The sequence below is a fragment of the Phaseolus vulgaris genome, chromosome 7, assembly GCF_051622355.1.
Source record: "Phaseolus vulgaris cultivar YP4 chromosome 7, ASM5162235v1, whole genome shotgun sequence".
Lineage (NCBI taxonomy): Eukaryota > Viridiplantae > Streptophyta > Magnoliopsida > Fabales > Fabaceae > Phaseolus > Phaseolus vulgaris.
This window is the reverse complement of record NC_143504.1, coordinates 19,235,034-19,253,659: the sequence shown is the minus strand read 5'-3', so window position 1 is coordinate 19,253,659 and position 18,626 is coordinate 19,235,034.

Genomic DNA, 18,626 nt, shown 5'->3' with positions numbered 1-18,626 from the left:
GTTTGATATGTTCAATACTTCCTTTACAATCTAAGGTCTATTAATTGATTGAAAACACTTATGATATCTTTGAAAAACAATTTCATGTGTTAAAATTGTGTTTGGATATGTTTAATACTTCTTTCATTTACAATCTAAGGTCTTTTAATTGATTTAAACACTTATGATACCTTTGAAAAACCATTTCATGTGTTCAAATTGTATTTTGATATGTTCAATACTTCTTTTACAATCTAAGGTCTATTAATTGATTGAAACACTTATGATATCTTTGAAAAACAATTTCATGTGTTCAAATTGTGTTGTGATATGTTTAATACTTCTTTCATTTATAATAGAAGGTTTTATAACCTTGGAAAGTATAAGAAAGTGAATGTTTTGTATTATAATAGTTGAAAAGTATCTTAACTATTGAAAACAAGCGTATTACTTAACTAAATGTTTGCAACTTGTTCTTTTCGCTATTAATTGATTGAAAACACTTATGATATCTTTGAAAACCAATTTCGTGTGTTAAAATTGTGTTTTGATTTCTTTTACAATCTTAGTCTATTAATTGATTGAAACACTTATGAATATCTTGAAAAACAATTTCATGTGTTTAAAATTGTGTTTTCATATGTTTAATATATTTTTTACAATCTAAGGTCTATTAATTGATTCAAACACTTATGGTACCTTTGAAAAACCATTTCATGTGTTAAAATTCTACTTTGATATGTTTAATACTTTTTTACAATCTAATGTCTATTAATTGATTGAAACATTTATGATATCTTTGAAAAAACAATTTCATGTGTTCAAATTGTATTTTGATATGTTCAATACTTCTTTTACAATCTAAGGTCTATTACTTGATTCAAAACACTTATGATATCTTTGAAAAACAATTTCATGTGTTAAAATTGTGTTTTGATATGTTTAATACTTCTTTCATTTACAATCTAAGGTTTTATAACCTTGGAAACTGTAAGAAAGTGAATGTTTTGTATAATAATAGTTTAAAAGTATCTTAACTATTGAAAACAAGCGTATTACTTAACTAAATGTTTGCAACTTGTTCTTTTCGCTATTAATTGATTGAAAACACTTATGATATCTTTGAAAACCAATTTCGTGTGTCAAAATTGTGTTTTGATTTCTTTTACAATCTTAGTCTATTAACTGATTGAAACACTTAGGAATATCTTGAAAAACAATTTCATGTGTTTAAAATTGTGTTTTCATATGTTTAATATATTTTTTACAATCTAAGGTCTATTAATTGATTCAAGCACTTATGGTACCTTTGAAAAACCATTTCATGTGTTAAAATTCTATTTTGATATGTTCAATACTTTTTTACAATCTAAGGTCTATTAATTGATTGAAACAATTATGATATCTTTGAAAAAACAATTTCATGTGTTCAAATTGTATTTTGATATGTTCAATACTTCTTTTACAATCTAAGGTCTATTACTTGATTCAAACACTTACGATATCTTTGAAAAACAATTTCATGTGTTAAAATTGTGTGTTGATATGTTTACTACTTCTTTCATTTACAATTTAAGGTTTTATAACCTTGGAAACTATAAGAAAGTGAATGTTCTGTATAATAATAATTTAAAAGTGTCTTAACTTTTGACAACAAGCGTATTACTTAACTAAATGTTTGCAACTTGTTCTTTTCGCTATTAATTGATTGAAAACACTTATGATATCTTTGAAAACCAATTTCATGTGTTAAAATTGTGTTTTGATTTCTTTTATAATCTTAGTGTATTAATTGATTGAAACACTTATGAATATCTTTGAAAAACAATTTCAAGTGTTTAAAATTGTGTTTTCATATGTTTAATATATTTTTTAGAATCTAAGGTCTATTAATTGATTCAAACTCTTATGGTACCTTTGAAAAACCATTTCATGTGTTAAAATTCTATTTTGATATGTTCAATACTTTTTTACAATCTAAGGTCTATTAATTGATTGAAACAATTATGATATCTTTGAAAAAGAATTTCATGTGTTCAAATTGTATTTTGATATGTTCAATACTTCTTTTACAATCTAAGGTCTATTAATTGGTTGAAACACTTCTGATATCTTTGAAAAACAATTTAATGTGTTAAAATTGTGTTTTGATATGTTTAATACTTCTTTCATTTACAATCTAAGGTTTTATAACCTTGGAAACTGTAAGAAAGTGAATGTTTTGTATAATAATAGTTTAAAAGTATCTTAACTATTGAAAACAAGCGTATTACTTAACTAAATGTTTGCAACTTGTTCTATTCGCTATTAATTGATTGAAAACACTTATGATATCTTTGGAAACCAATTTCATGTGTTAAAATTGTGTTTTGATTTCTTTTACAATCTTAGTCTATTAATTGATTCAAACACTTACGAATATCCTTGAAAAACAATTTCATGTGTTTAAAATTGTGTTTTCATATGTTTAATATATTTTTTACAATCTAAGGTCTATTAATTGATTCAAACACTTATGATACCTTTCAAAAACCATTTCATGTGTTCAAATTCTATTTTCATACGTTCAATACTTGTTTTACAATCTAAGGTCTATTAATTGATTGAAACACTTATGATATCATTGAAAAACAATTTCATGTGTTAAAATTGTTTTGATATGTTTAATATTTCTTGTACAATACTAGTCTTTTAATTGATTGAAACACTTATGAATATCTTTGAAAAACAATTTCATGTGTTAAAATTGTGTTTTGATATGTTTAATACTTCTTTCATTTACAATCTAAGGTTTTATAACCTTGGAAACTAAAACCAAGTGAATGTTCTGTATAATAATAGTTTAAAAGTATCTTAACTATTGAAATCAAGCGTATTACTTAACTAAATTTTTGCAACTTGTTCTTTTCGCTATTAATTGATTGAAAACACTTGTGATATCTTTGAAAACCAATTTCATGTGTTAAAATTGTGTTTTAATTTCTTCTACAATCTTAGTCTATTAATTGATTCAAACACTTACGAAAATCTTTGAAAAACAATTTCATGTGTTTAAAATTGTGTTTTCATATGTTTAATATATTCTTTACAATCTAAGGTCTATTAATTGATTCAAACACTTATGATACCTTTGAAAATCATTTCATGTATTCAAATTGTATTTTGATATGTTCAGTACTTGTTTTATAATCTAAGGTCTATTAATTGATTAAAACACTTATGATATCTTTGAAAAACAATTTCATGTGTTAAAATTGTTTTCCGATATTTTTAATACTTCTTTCATTTACAATCTAAGGTTTTATAACTTAGGAAACTAAAATAAAGTGAATGTTCTGTATAATAATAGTTTAAAAGTATCTTAACTATTGAAAACAAGCGTATTACTTAACTAAATGTTTGCAACTTGTTCTTTTCGCTGTTAATTGATTGAAAACACTTATGATAGCTTTGAAAACCAATTTCATGTGTTTAAATTGTGTTTTAAATTCTTTTACAATCTTAGTCTATTAATTGATTCAAACACTTACGAATATCTTTCAAAAACAATTTCATGTGTTTAAAATTGTGTTTTCATATGTTTAATATATTTTTTACAATCTAAGGTCTATTAATTGATTCAAACACTTATGATACCTTTGAAAAACCATTTCATGTGTTCAAATTCTATTTTCATATGTTCAATACTTCTTTTACAATCTAAGGTCTATTAATTGATTGAAACACTTCTGATATCTTTGAAAAACAATTTCATGTGTTAAAATTGTGCTTTGATTTCTTTTACAATCTTAGTCTATTAATTGATTGAAACACTTCTGATATCTTTGAAAAACAATTTCATGTGTTAAAATTGTGTTTTGATTTCTTTTACAATCTTAGTCTATTAATTGATTGAAACACTTACGAATATATTTGAAAACAATTTCATGTGTTTAAAATTGAGTTTTCATATGTTTAATATATTTTTTACAATCTAAGGTCTATTAATTGATTCAAACACTTATGATACCTTTGAAAAACCATTTCATGTGTTCAAATTGTGTTTTGATATGTTGAATACTTCTTTTACAATCTAAGGTCTATTAGTTGATTGAAACACTTATGATATTTTTGAAAAACAATTTCATGTGTTAAACTTGTGTTTTGATATGTTTATACTTCTTTCATTTACAATCTAAGGTTTTATAACCTTGGAAGCTATAAGAAAACGAATGTTCTGTATAATAATAGTTTAAAAGTATCTTAACTATTGAAAACAAGGGTATTACTAAACTAAATGTTTACAACTTGTTCTTTTCGCTATTAATTGATTGAAAACACTTATGATATCTTTGAAAACCAATTTCATGTGTGTAAATTGTGTTTTTATTTGTTTTACAATCTTAGTCTATTAATTGATTGAAACACTTATGAATATCTTTGAAAAACAATTTGATGTGTTAAAATTGTGTTTTGATATGTTTAGTACTTCTTTCATTTACAATCTAAGGTTTTATAACTTTGGAAACTATAAGAAAGTAAATGTTTTGTATAATAATAGTTTAAAAGTATCTTAACTATTGAAAACAAGCGTATTACTTAACTAAATGTTTGCAACTTGTTCTTTTCGCTATTAATTGATTGAAAACAATTATGTTATCTTTGAAAACCAATTTCATGTGTTAAAATTGTGTTTTGATTTCTTTTACAATCATAGTCTATTAATTGATTGAAACACTTATGAGCATCTTTGAAAAATAATTTCATGTGTTTAAAATTGTGTTTTAATATTTTTAATATATTTTTTTCAATCTAAGGTCTATTAATTGATTCAAACACTTATGATACCTTTGAAAAACCATTTCATGTGGCAAATTATATTTTGATATGTTCAAATTGTATTTTGATATGTTCAATACTTCTTTTACAATCTAAGGTCTATTAATTGATTGAAACACTTATGATATCTTTTAAAAACAATTTCATGTGTTAAAATTTTGTTTTGATATGTTTAGTACGTCTTTCATTTACAATCTAAGGTTTTCTAACCTAGGAAACTATAACATAGTGAATATTCTATATAATAATACTTTAAAAGTATCTGAACTATTGAAAACAAGCGTATTACTTAACTAAATGTTTGCAACTTGTTCTTTTCGCTATTAATTGATTGAAAACACTTATGATATCTTTGAAAACCAATTTCATGTGTTAAAATTGTGTTTTGATTTCTTTTACAATCTTAGTCTATTAATTGATTGAAACACTTACGAATATCTTTGAAAAACAATTTCATGTGTTTAACATTGTGTTTTCATATGTTTAATATATTTTTTACAATCTAAGGTCTATTAATTGATTCAAACACTTATGATACCTTTGCAAAACCATTTCATGTGTTCAAATTCTATTTTGATATGTTCAATACTTCTTTTACAATCTAAGGTCTATTAATTGATTGAAACACTTATGATATCTTTGAAAAACAATTTCATGTGTTAAAATTGTGTTCCGATATGTTTAATACTTCTTTCATTTACAATCTAAGGTTTTATAACCTTGGAAACTATAAGAAAGTGAATGTTCTGTATAATAATACTTTAAAAGTATCTGAACTATTGAAAACAAGCGTATTACTTAAGTAAATGTTTGCAACTTGTTCTTTTTGTTATTAATTGATTGAAAACACTTATGATATCTTTGAAAACCAATTTCATGTGTTAAAATTGTGTTTTGATTTCTTTTACAATCTTAGTCTATTAATTGATTGAAACACTTATGAATATGTTTGAAAAACAATTTCATGTCTTTAAAATTGTGTTTTCATATGTTTAATATATTTTTTACAATCTAAGGTCTATTAATTGATTCAAACACTTATGATATTTTTCAAAAACCATTTCATGTGTTCAAATTGTATTCTGAAATGTTCAATACTTCTTTTACAATCTAAGGTCTATTAATTGATTGAAACACTTATGATATCTTTGAAAAACAATTTCATGTGTTAAAATTGTGTTTTGATATGTTTAATACTTCTTTCATTTACAATCTAATGCTTTATAACCTAGGAAACTATAGCAAAGTGAATGTTCTCTATAATAATAGTTTAAAAGTATCTTAACTATTGAAAACAAGCGTATTACTTAACTAAATGTTTGCAACTTGTTCTATTCGCTATTAATTGATTGAAAACACTTATGATATCTTTGGAAACCAATTTCATGTGTTAAAATTGTGTTTTGATTTCTTTTACAATCTTAGTCTATTAATTGATTGAAACACTTACGAATATCCTTGAAAAACAATTTCATGTGTTTAAAATTGTGTTTTCATATGTTTAATATATTTTTTACAATCTAAGGTCTATTAATTGATTCAAACACTTATGATACCTTTCAAAAACCATTTCATGTGTTCAAATTCTATTTTCATACGTTCAATACTTGTTTTACAATCTAAGGTCTATTAATTGACTGAAACACTTATGATATCATTGAAAAACAATTTCATGTATTAAAATTGTTTTGATATGTTTAATACTTCTTTCATTTAGAATATAAGGTTTTATAAACTTGGAAACTATAAAAAAGTGAATGTTCTGTATAATAATAATTTAAAAGTTTCTTGACTATTTAAAACAAGTGTATTACTAACTGAATGTTAGCAACTTGTTCTTTTCGCTATTAATTGATTGAAAACACTTGGATATCTTTGAAAACCAATTTCATGTGTTAAAATTGTTTTTTAATTTCTTTTACAATCTTAGTCAATTAATTGATTCAAACACTTACGAAAATCTTTGAAAAACAATTTCATGTGTTTAAAATTGTGTTTTCATATGTTTAATATATTTTTTACAATCTAAGGTCTACTAATTGATTCAAACACTTATGATACCTTTGAAAAACCATTTCATGTGTTCAAATTATATTTTGATATGTTCAATACTTCTTTTACAATCTAAGGTCTATTAATTGATTGAAACACTTATGATATCTTTGAAAAACAATTTCATGTGTTAAAATTGTGTTTTGATATGTTTAATACTTCTTTCATTTACAATCTAAGGTTTTATAACCTTGGAAACTATAACAAAGTGAATGTTCTGTATAATAATAGTTTAAAAGTATCTTAACTATTGAAAACAAGCGTATTACTTAACTAAATGTTTGCAGCTTGTTCTTTTTGATGGCATTTCATGTGTTCTTCTTGAATCAAAGTAGTAAAATGGATGCGGAAGCAATGGGTGAGTGAAACAAAGCCCTCCTAGGAGTTGTCATGGCTAGACGCTCCCTTTGTGAGGCTAGACGCTCCTTGTGAGGCTAGACGCTCCTTTTGGAAGGCTAGACGGTCTTGGTCTTGGAAGCTTGGCTTTCATATTGTGGTGAGCTTGGGCCTTCCTCCATCATCCCCTCCCTCTTGAAAAGGATTTGTCCTCAAATCCAATGCTTTTGCTTAGGGGAATGGTTGTGGCTGGATGGTGTCCATCATCTCCTCCTTCTTTTTGAGAAGATCTATCCTCAGATCGTCAGGCTTGATCTCGGATAGCAGCATCTTGTTTCTTTAAAGCTTGTCCTCCTGGATCAAATGCCCACCTATAGAAATAATCAAATAAAGCATAGGTGTTAGTTTGCGAATTAATTTTACTAGGTTGCCATTGTTGTTTGTCTTTTGGTGTTGGCAACCTTGGACAAGATTTCTCTTTTAAGGGTTGTGTGTGGCCTCTAATCATCTTTTGTATTTTAAAATGGTCACTTGTGGTTACCTTCTCTTGAGGCATAAATCCTATAGGAGATGGTAACAACTTAAAAGAAGAAAGATGACTGAGCACACACATAACTTTAAAAGTAGAAGTAGTTTTGTGAACTACTTGATGGTATGTTTGCTCATCTCTAAAATTGTGTGTGCACTTCATGACTATTCTAGGCATAATAGAAAGAGCTATATTTTCAAAAATATTTGGACCATGCGTTTGAGGATGATAAGCATTTAAAGTGTGCAACTTAGTTGCAAGTTTTCCAAAGGAAATCCTCAAATCATGGTTTGCGAAAGTTTGAGCTCTATTCAATACTATGCTTGAAAATAAACCATGAAGATGTATCACTTCTCTAGAGAAGAGTTTATCCATAACCATGAAGATTGAATTAAAACCTTTTGTTGTCCTAGGAAGTTTTAAAATGAAATTTGTATCTTTCCAAGGATCATTTGCAAAAGGTGAAGGAGTATAGAGTTCATGAGACTTTACTTTAGGTGTAGTTTGAAAACATGAGTTGTACTTAAAGTAATGTCTTTGAACCTCTTTTCTCATGGGTGACAAAAGTTTTCCTCTTAAAAGCTCTAGCGTTTGATCAACTTTCTTTTGTCCCATGAGTTCTCCTTCTTGATCTATGCAAGCTTCTTGTAAGGACTTTTCTTTTGTGTTCATGCTTGCAAGTGTTCCTTTACAAAAGGAAAGGCTAGGTTGTTCAACAAGAAGCATGTTTGTAAAGGTATTTTCAATATGCTTGACTTGTTGAATGACCTTGTGGGAAGGAACACTATTCTCCCACGCCTTTTGTTTCCCAAAATTTTTTTCTTTTTCTATTTTTTCTTCATCCCTTTTGTGTTTCATTTGTATTTGGTCTTTTACCACTTGGGAATGTGGTAAAGGGCTAAGTACAAACCTTTTATGCTTGTGGATGAAAGAAATCTCGTTAGTTAGACCATTATGCGTGGTTTTCTTATCAAATTGCCATGGTCTACCTAATAAGATGTGGCAAGCTTCCATAGGTACTACATCACATAAAACATTGTCTTTGTAGTTGCCTATAGAAAACTCGATCTCCACTTGTTTGTCTACACGTAGTTCTCCATCCTCATTGATCCATTGTAAATTGTAAGGTTTTGGATGAGGAACTACTTGTAGTTTTAATTTTTCAATCAATCTAGTGCTACAACAATTGCAACATGACCCACCATCCACAATAAGAGAGCATATATTTTCTAAAACATTGCATCTAGTATGAAAAATGTTCTCTCGTTGTGTTTCAATGGATGCACTAGGTTGATTGTGGAGGATTCTTTGAATCATCAATAAGTCCCCCTCCAAAGGATTTATCCTTTCTCCTTCCCCTTTTTCTTGGGTACTAGGTTCATCTTCACCACTTGTGTATTCATTTTCTCCTTTTAAAAACAAAACTCTTTGGTTTGGACATTGTGCTTGCACATGCCCTCTTCCAAAACATTTAAAACATTTGGTGTCCCTAGTACGGATGTATGGGGTGGAGGCATCTTTCACTAAGGGTTTGGTAGTCTCTTTGGATTCGTCTCTAGGTGTACTACCCTCCCTTTTAAAGTCTTTCTTTGGATAAGAGTTGGAGTAAGAACCCACCCTTTGACTTGAAGTTTTGCGCAAATTTTGTTGTTCAACTTTAATGCAAAGTTGAACCAAATCATTCAAGTCTTGGTAGGGTAATAGTTCTACTCGATCCCTTATCTCAAGGTTGAGCCCACTTAGAAACCTAGATATGGTGGTGGTTTCTTCCTCTCTAATGGATGCTCTCATCATGTAGAGCTCCATTTTCTGCCTATACTCTTCCACACTTAAGTTCTTTTGTTGGAGTCTTTGGAGCTTGTCCATCAACTCCCTATGGTAGTAGGAAGGTATGTGACGACGTCTTAGGGCTCCCCTAAGGTCATTCCAATATTCTATGGAAGGCTCCCTATGAAGACGTCGGTCTCTCTCTAAAGAGGTCCACCAATACATGGCATTGCTTTGGAAACTAAGGGTTGCTAAGGGTACCTTCCTCTCTTCACTCACCCTATGGCAAGCAAAGAGTTGCTCTACTTTCATCTCCCAATCTAGGTAGGCCTCTACGTCTTCCTTACCATAGAAATGGGGTAGGTCTACCCTTACTTCCTTTGGACTCTCTTGCTCCCTTTGTCTAGTTCTTCTAGGGGGTGGTTGGTAATAATCATTGATTCTACGGCTGCCCTCCCCTAGAGACTCAATACTTTGAGATGCATGAGTAAGCGTTTTTTTGGATTTTTGAGATTTTTGAGATTTTTGGGATTTCTCTTCTTGAGCTCTAGCCAACTCATTAATTTTGTTTTCATTCTCCAATTGTCTAAAAGAGATTAATTGTACCGCTTGGGATACCTCTTTTAAAAGGGTTTTCAAAGATTTTACTTCACTTTCCATAGACTTTGGAGAATGAGAAGAAGAAGACATGGCTAAAACTTTGTGTATTATAGGTGTTTTACTTGGAGAAAGTTTAGGAAAGTTAGAGAAGGGAGTTTTCCAGGTAAGGGAGGTGAGTCACAATGGACTACTTAAGTACCAAGCCTTTTCCTTGCCAAAAACTTTTCCTCCAATGACTTCACACAAAATTTTCTCTTAGTAGAACACTTAGAACACAAGAAGTTGAGAAATCAAAAAGCAAGAAAACTATGTAAGCTAGATATGCAGCAAACTAGTCGGTATAGCACAAAATTAAACAATACTAAACATGCAAAACGTTTCTACCAAAACAAAAGAAATACAAGTTCAAACAAGCAACAAATTACTAAGCAAAATAACTATGCTATTCGGCCCTAGGTGAGGCTTCTTGGACACTTTGAGCCCTTGAAGACACACTCACCGTCTAAAACGTAATTTAAAAGAGGTAATTAACAATAATCCAAGTTGTAAAGGAGATAAGAAAACCCCCTTTGTTGTTCCTCTTTTTGGTTAGTGCACTTTCTTTGTTGTCTTGATTGTTGATCTTCTAGGTGTTTGTAGTGTTTGTTTCAAGAAGCTTGTTTCGGCCTTAGCTTGACTCCTCCTTAGAAAGTTGGCTTTAATTCTCCAATTTCCAGCACCTATTCACAAAGGCTTAACCTTAAACCAAGTCAATTTCCATGCACATAAGCACCAAGAGAGAATTAATTTCCAGCACCCACAAAAGAGAGGTCAAGAAACAAAAGCAAGAAACAAATTTAATTGAAAGAAAACAGTACCACCAAAAGGATTTATAATATGACAACTTAGAAAGAGATTCAAGGAATTAAAGCAAACAATTAAAGGTACTCAATAAAAGTTGGTACACAAAAGGAATTCCTAAAGAAAGCACTAGATTAGATGACCAAATAAAAAAAACAGCACCACTGGAAAATGTTGTGGGCCAGAAAACAGTTTTGTTCCCCGATTTATGCTGAGCTGTAATTGTAAAATTTGTTTCTGAAATTTGGATACAAGAAAATTCAGGATCTTAGCTAAATTTTGGCTTTGGAATCACCTAAAACGCATGCACCATTTTTTTTTAATAATTTTTGCAAATTTGGTGTGCAGTTAGGCCAGCTGTAACGCTCAAGATTCGCACTCTGATTTTGTGAGATTTATCATTTTTTTTCTGTTGCTCCTTTTGACCTCATTCTTTTTTTGTCTTTTCTATAACACCTTAAACTTGCATTTTCCAGAAATTCAGAATTTTCCTATGGGTAGAAAAATTTTGTTAAACAAAACAGCCCAGAACAGAGAGGTGGTACAGGGGAAATCTGGAAAACTGGAAGAAAACAGCAAGATAACCAAAATTAACACAATGGAAAATGTGAGAATGGAAATTGTGTATGAACTAAGACACAATTATGAACTCAAACTAAAAATAAAAAGCATCAAAGGATCAAAATAACAGCAGATTATAGCAATATAAAGAGACCCAAAACAAGAAACAATCAAGCCAAAAAATAGGACTACTAAGAATTGATGACAATATGGATGAACATGACTTGACAAAACATGTATAGATTCAGAAATTTAAAGACTCAAGGCATAATATGAAGCAAAATAATGAAAGCAATAAAGACTCAAAACCTAAAACAAAAATAGCAACACAAAGGTGTATGGAATCCTATCACAAATTGCACAAAAACTTGTTCAAGATCAAATGAACAAGAGTGCTTGGGTTGGATCTTCCACAAAGCACACCAAGAACAAATTAAAATATAAAAAACAGCAAGACAAGTAAGGAATTGAAATGACAAAGATGAAAATAAAGAAGAACTGAAATTAAAAAGACAAGCTACTCATCTTGAAGAACCAATAGCTCATGATACCAAATGATGGCATTTCATGTGTTCTTCTTGAATCAAAGTAGTAAAATGGATGCGGAAGCAATGGGTGAGTGAAACAAAGCCCTCCTAGGAGTTGTGATGGCTTTGAAGGTGCATGATGAGTATGAATTAGAGAGGTTCGGCCAGCTCTATGAAGAAAGGTGAAGGAAGTGAAGTTTATAGCCTAGATTTCTAGGAGAAGTATAGCTAGTGCACAAAATGGGCAGCATAACAATACTCAAATAAACTTCTCCAATACAAAGAGATAGCCTTCCTATTTATAGGCTATTTGAATCTAAGGTTTTATAACCTTGGAAACTGTAAGAAAGTGAATGTTTTGTATAATAATAGTTTAAAAGTATCTTAACTATTGAAAACAAGCGTATTACTTAACTAAATGTTTGCAACTTGTTCTTTTGGCTATTAATTGATTGAAAACACTTATGATATCTTTAAAAACCAATTTCATGTGTGAAATTGTGTTTTGATATGTTTAATATTTCTTTTACAATCTTAGTCTATTAATTGATTGAAACACTTATGAATATCTTTGAAAAACAAGTTCATGTGTTTAAAATTGTGTTTTCATATGTTTAATATATTTTTTACAATCTAAGGTCTATTAATTGATTCAAACACTTATGATACCTTTGAAAAACCATTTCATTTGTTCAAATGATATTTTGATATGTTCAATACTTCATTTACAATCAAAGGTCTATTAATTGATTGAAACACTTATCATATCTTTGAAAAAAAATTTCATGTGTTAAAATTGTGTTTTGATATGTTTAATACTTCTTTCTTTTACAATCTAAGGTTTTATAACCTGGGAAACTATAAGAAAGTGAATATTCTATATAATAATAGTAACTATTGAAAACAAGCGTATTACTTAACTAAATGTTTGCAACTTGTTCTTTTCGCTATTAATTAATTGAAAACACTCATGATATCTTTGAAAACCAATTTCATGTGTGTAAAATTGTTTTTTTATATGTTTAGTATTACTTTTACAATCTTAGTCTATTAATTGATTGAAACACTTATGAATATCTTTGAAAAACAATTTCATGTGTTTAAAATTGTGTTTTCATATGTTTAATATATTGTTTACAATCTAAGGTCTATTAATTGATTCAAACACTTATGATACCTTTGAAAAACCATTTCATGTGTTCAAATTATATTTTGATATGTTCAATACTTCTTTTACAATCTAAGGTTTATTAATTGATTGAAACACTTATGATATCTTTGAAAAAACATTTAATGTGTTAAAATTGTGTTTTGATATGTTTAATACTGCTTTCATTTACAATCTAAGGTTTTATAACCTTGGAAACTATAAGAAAGTGAATGTTTTGTATAATAATAGTTTAAAAGTATCTTAACTATTGAAAACAAGCGTATGACGTAACTAAATGTTTGCAACTTGTTCTTTACGCTATTAATTGATTGAAAACACTTATGATATCTTTGAAAACCAATTTCATGTGTGTTTAATTGTGTTTTGATATGTTTAATATTTCTTTTACAATCTTAGTGTATTAATTGATTGAAACACTTATGAATATCTTTGAAAAACAATTTCATGTGTTTAAAATTGTGTTTTCATATGTTTAATATATTTTTTACAATCTAAGGTCTATTAATTGATTCAAACACTTATGATACCTTTGAAAAACCATTTCATTTGTTCAAATTATATTTTGATATGTTCAATACTTCTTTTACAATCTGATCCTGCCTGTTGACCAAAACGTTGGAGCTTTGCGTTGTCAAACTTGGATCAACTTCTGCGCCGTGTTAGCCTCTGTCCTTCACCGCGATCCACCTCAAGAACCTGCAAAAGACGAAACGGCGCCGCTGCGGCCGATCGCGCTCCGACGCCCAAGTTAGCGACTGAACCACCAATTACTTAAGAGTAAAAGTCAAGAACTCTAAGGAACCGTGACCAGTTCTCTCTCAGCGTACTCAAGACCTGCAAGCGTAAAGAAAACAATCTGAACGTCCGTACCTCATAAGTTCGTTGGAAACTCTTATATACCTGGGCACTTTCTCTCCTGGCAGTTACACATCTGGACACGTGGCTCGCATCCAGCTGTACACGTGCCATCATCTAGAGCATCCTTGACTTGGGCGCTACTTCTGACTCTTCTTTGGCTAAGTTACTTATGCATAATATACTCAGTGCATAGATGCCTTGGAGCATGATCTCTTCTGGATGGCGAGTTCGGGTGCCTTCGTACACACCTTCCCTGTGGTCTCGCCGGCCGCCTTCATGATCTGCCCTACCTGCTTCACTGTACATGTTCAAGTAAGCTATCTCTCGGCCTCATCCTCTGGCCAGCTGGGAAATGACTATCTGCCTTCATCTTCGGCGATGTCCTTGTTTCGGCGATCTCTAATTACTTGGTCGCCTGGGTTCACATCTGGCGACTTCATCTTCAACCCGGTGACCGCCGGTTTAGGTATGCTGGAGATCGGAGCACGCTAACTTGATAACTGGCGAGTACACGAACCCCCCGACTTCCTTCCCTTCTGCCAGCCAGGTGTCCCACGCAACACACCTATATAATAGCTCGATGCCACGTCATCACTTCCAACTACCAGGGCGGTACACAAGCCCCCCAGTCTTAAGCGAAGACTTGTCCAGCGAAAAGACTAAAGGAGTCACGTCACTGCCGATCTACGTGGCGCTGGTGCAGAATTCAAACGTTTGTACTTTCTACTTTCCTGGCGCTCCACCAAACATTCTCCCAATCGCTCGACGTGGCTTCATCAACGGTTGCCTTTAGTTGTCGTTTGCGCTTCCAAAACCATTCGAAAAACCCTTAAACCCATTTCACTTCTACTGTTCCATCACCTCTTTGCCTTCTCAAACGCTTGGAGCTTCTTCTACAAAAACCCACGACACTCCTCAACCTTCTGAATCCTCAACCTCCTTCAGCGTTCATCCGATCATCGAAAGGTACTCCCTTTACTTCTTCTGTTGAATTTTCCTGCATTTTGACCGATTCGCATCATCCATTAACTGTTTGGTGCATACGTTGTGGGCTGTTTCTTTTATTTCTCCCTTCTCGTAACTTAGGGCTTCGTCTCCATTACAACGAACCTTCGTTCGTTCATTTTTTCATCCTTCTTTCACAATCGAGTCAGCCTCTGCGAACTCTGCTCACCTTTCCCTTTCTTTTTCCTTTGCAGTTTCCGCGATGGCTCGCTCAAAGATCACCCCAAATCCTCCTCCCTCGTCACGAAACCCTCCCTCTCAAGCTCATAACCCACCACGGGCACCTGGTGCTTCCTCCTCCCAGGCTGAGAGGCCTGCAACCTCTCACCCCAACCTCGCTCAGGCAACTCCACCCATTGCCGGAGGTGCCTCCATTCCTTCCCCCGACTACAAGAAGCTATACCCGTGGGCCACTCGACTTTGCTGAAGGAGACTTCTTCAGTAAATTCTGCTGGGGCAGTTCTTCGGTTGAAGAAAGGGGATGAGCCCCACCTGTCGTTCCACAAGGAGCACGATGACAAGCTGATGGTGCTACCTTGCCCCCCCGACGTGCCAGTTTGTGCAGATGACAAAGGGAACAACGACGAGTTGTTCTGCTTTGTATACACCACCCTATTCAAGAAGGTGAAACTAAGGTTTCCCTTCACTCGTTTTGAAAGGGAGCTACTGACCGAGCTCGACATCGCCGCCGCCCAGCTCCATCCCAACAGCTGGGCATTCGTGCGGGCGTTTCAAATCATATGCGCGCATCTGGGACTGCCAGCGTCAGTGGACGTTTTCCTTTTCCTTTTTGAAGCTAAGCATCCAGGAGATCGCCTTTGGGTGAGTCTGAACGGGATTGCTGGGAGGTCGATCCTCTCTATCTTCCAGCAATCCTATAAGGATTGGAAAGGCAAATTTGTCTAAGTGCGCCAGAACGACCAGGACGCCTCGCTGCTCGATGGCTTTCCCTTGTACTGGGTAAACAAGGGAAACAAAGACTCCAAGGGAAGCTTTAGGAGGCCAAGAAGCCCTGACAGCATGGGCGCTTTGGACAAAGATCTGTGCTTCTTCTGGAAGAGCGTGGCAGACGCTAACATCTCCTTCCTCAACACCGCGCTCATTTCCTTCGAGTTCTTCGAAGACCAACTCGAGGCTCGTATAGGTTAGAGCTCACCTCAATATCTAAGTTATTGCTCTTGGCGATACCTCTGTTAACTGTTGTTGGGCGTCTTGTCTGTTGTGCACAAGACTTGGGTTTTATTTTCTGCATCACTTGTTTGCTTCATTTGCATATCTACTCATGTGTTTATCTTTTCTTTGAGCTGACCCATATACCTTTGTACTATGCAGATCTCATGTTAGGCAAGGGAAATCTGGCTGAATTGAGGGCCCTCGCCCGAGCCCATGGGTTGGCGTCGGGTTCCCAGACCGTGCCTAATTCAGTGGTGGAGATCGCCGTTGCCCAGGGCAGATCGCCCCCTAAAGGCCCAGCTCCTTCAGAGGCCCAGCCCGCCCAACAACGCAAGAAGCTCATCCTCAGGAAGCCAAAGAGGAAAACCCCTCAGGTGGTCCATGAGGATGAAGAAGAAGACGATGAGGCAACTGAAGATGGCCTCATCACCAAAAGAAGGAGGGTGGCGCCTTCCTCACCACCTGCTCCACCTCCCCATCCAACATCAACACCGCCCCCTCAGCCAGCTCCGCCTTCAACACCGCCTCCTCCCCCAGTTCCCGTATCACCAGTCCAAGCAGTTCCCTTGGCAGCTGCATTTCCTGTGGTTAAGGCTGCTGAGCCCAACTTCATGGAGAACCCCCCGAGCGCCTCCACGCCATATGTATCTGCGGGAGGGGGTCCTCCTTCAACCGCCTCAACCGCGGAAGCTGCACCAGGCGGGGATGAAGGTGCTCACAACTCGCCTATCATCATCACCGAGTCCCCCTCGTCGCCACCACGTCAAGAAGCTCCAACTCAACAGCCAACTCAAGAAGGTGGTGGCGAGAACCAGCAACAGGCTCCCCCGGTGCCTCCACGAGCAAACCTCTCCCTTGAGGTCAAAAGGGTGTGGTAACCCTTCTCAGCAAAACTTAAGATGATGGCAGAGGATTTCCCCTCCATCATATCAAAAGCTGTGGAGAGTTCCAGCAAGAAACTCCAGGATGACATCTCCGTGCTCCAAGAGGAGAATCGCCTAATAAGGATCGAGGCGGAGAAGTTGTCCTGCAACCTTATGCTCGCGGAGATCGATCATTCCCGAGTGGAGGATGCCATGAGCACCGAGCTGCGGGTGGCGCGCAAGGAGGCCACCGATCTACGCCATAAGGTGCAGCTCTTAGCTCAAGAGAAGATTGAGCTGGAGAGCAAGCTGGTCCCTTATCGCGTCAAGGTGGCTGACCTGGAGGCGTCGATCAAAGCAGATGCCACCAAGGTAAAAAACCTTGAGAAGAGGTCAGCAGATCGGGAGGTCTTCTTGGGAAAAGTTGAAAAGGAGAGAGGCGACACCATGGCCAAACTCGCCGAGGCCAGAAAGGAAAACGAAGGAATCGCCGCAGAGCTGGTCCAAGCGCAGGCAGAGATCAAGAGGGTTACTGAAGACCTTCTTCAAGCTCGGGAGGGGGCTGAAGAACTGAAGCAGCAGAATGAGGGGCTCAAGAAGCAGATTGAAGAACTCGAGCTGAGCTCCGCCCAAGATTGGAGAAGGCGGCACTGGCAGTAGTCTTTACGCCACTATTTCCATAGCTTCACGATACTGGTGATGACCGACTTGCCCATTCAGAAGGTCTTGAAGAAGCCCGACGCTGCTGGGTTTGACGCCGCCTTGGAGCAGTTCGCCTGCCAATATCCTGATCTGGACCTCTCCATGGTGTCTCTGAACAACGAAGTGGTGGACGGGAAGATTGTTCCTTCTGAAGACTAGTTGCTTCCCTCCATCCATTATTCCTATGCTTTCTCCTTTATACATACTTACTTGTAATAGATTTTCCCTTTTTCTGCACATGTATTTTGAACTGATGCCATTATGTTATGACATTTCCTGCTCCTTTACATAATCTCTCCTGTCAACTTTATCTTCCTCGCATGAATCTCTTAGACGAAATTAACTTAGTAACTCCGCGAGCGCAATCGTATACTGACTGCTTCGAACCATCAGCTTTCGAACGATAACATTCTAACAACTTGTAACCTCAAGGTAATGAACCTTAGCGCGAAATCACTTTTCAAATAACGAGCTTCAACCCAACTAATGGCTTAAGACACAGCTTACGTGATCTGCCTTATCAAAACGGGCCTTGGCTTCTTGCCATCGCTTGAATTTCTCCTGGTTGCCAAAGAGTCTTGGCGATACCAGCTTCCTCTTGTCTTCACAACCTGGCCATTGTTCCTTCATCTGGGGGTAGGGGCGCCTTTCGGATCCTTCTCTACCTTCCCTGACCTTCAGAACAGTAAGCCGGATAGCTGGGTGTTCTCTTCGAACCCACCTTAGCTATCCTTTAAACTTCTTCCACCCTCTACACCGTACCTGAACTCGTTCGAGACGAGAAGGATTTTATCTTGCCTGAACTCGCTCATCGGCGAGAAGGTCTTTAACTCGCCTGAACTCGC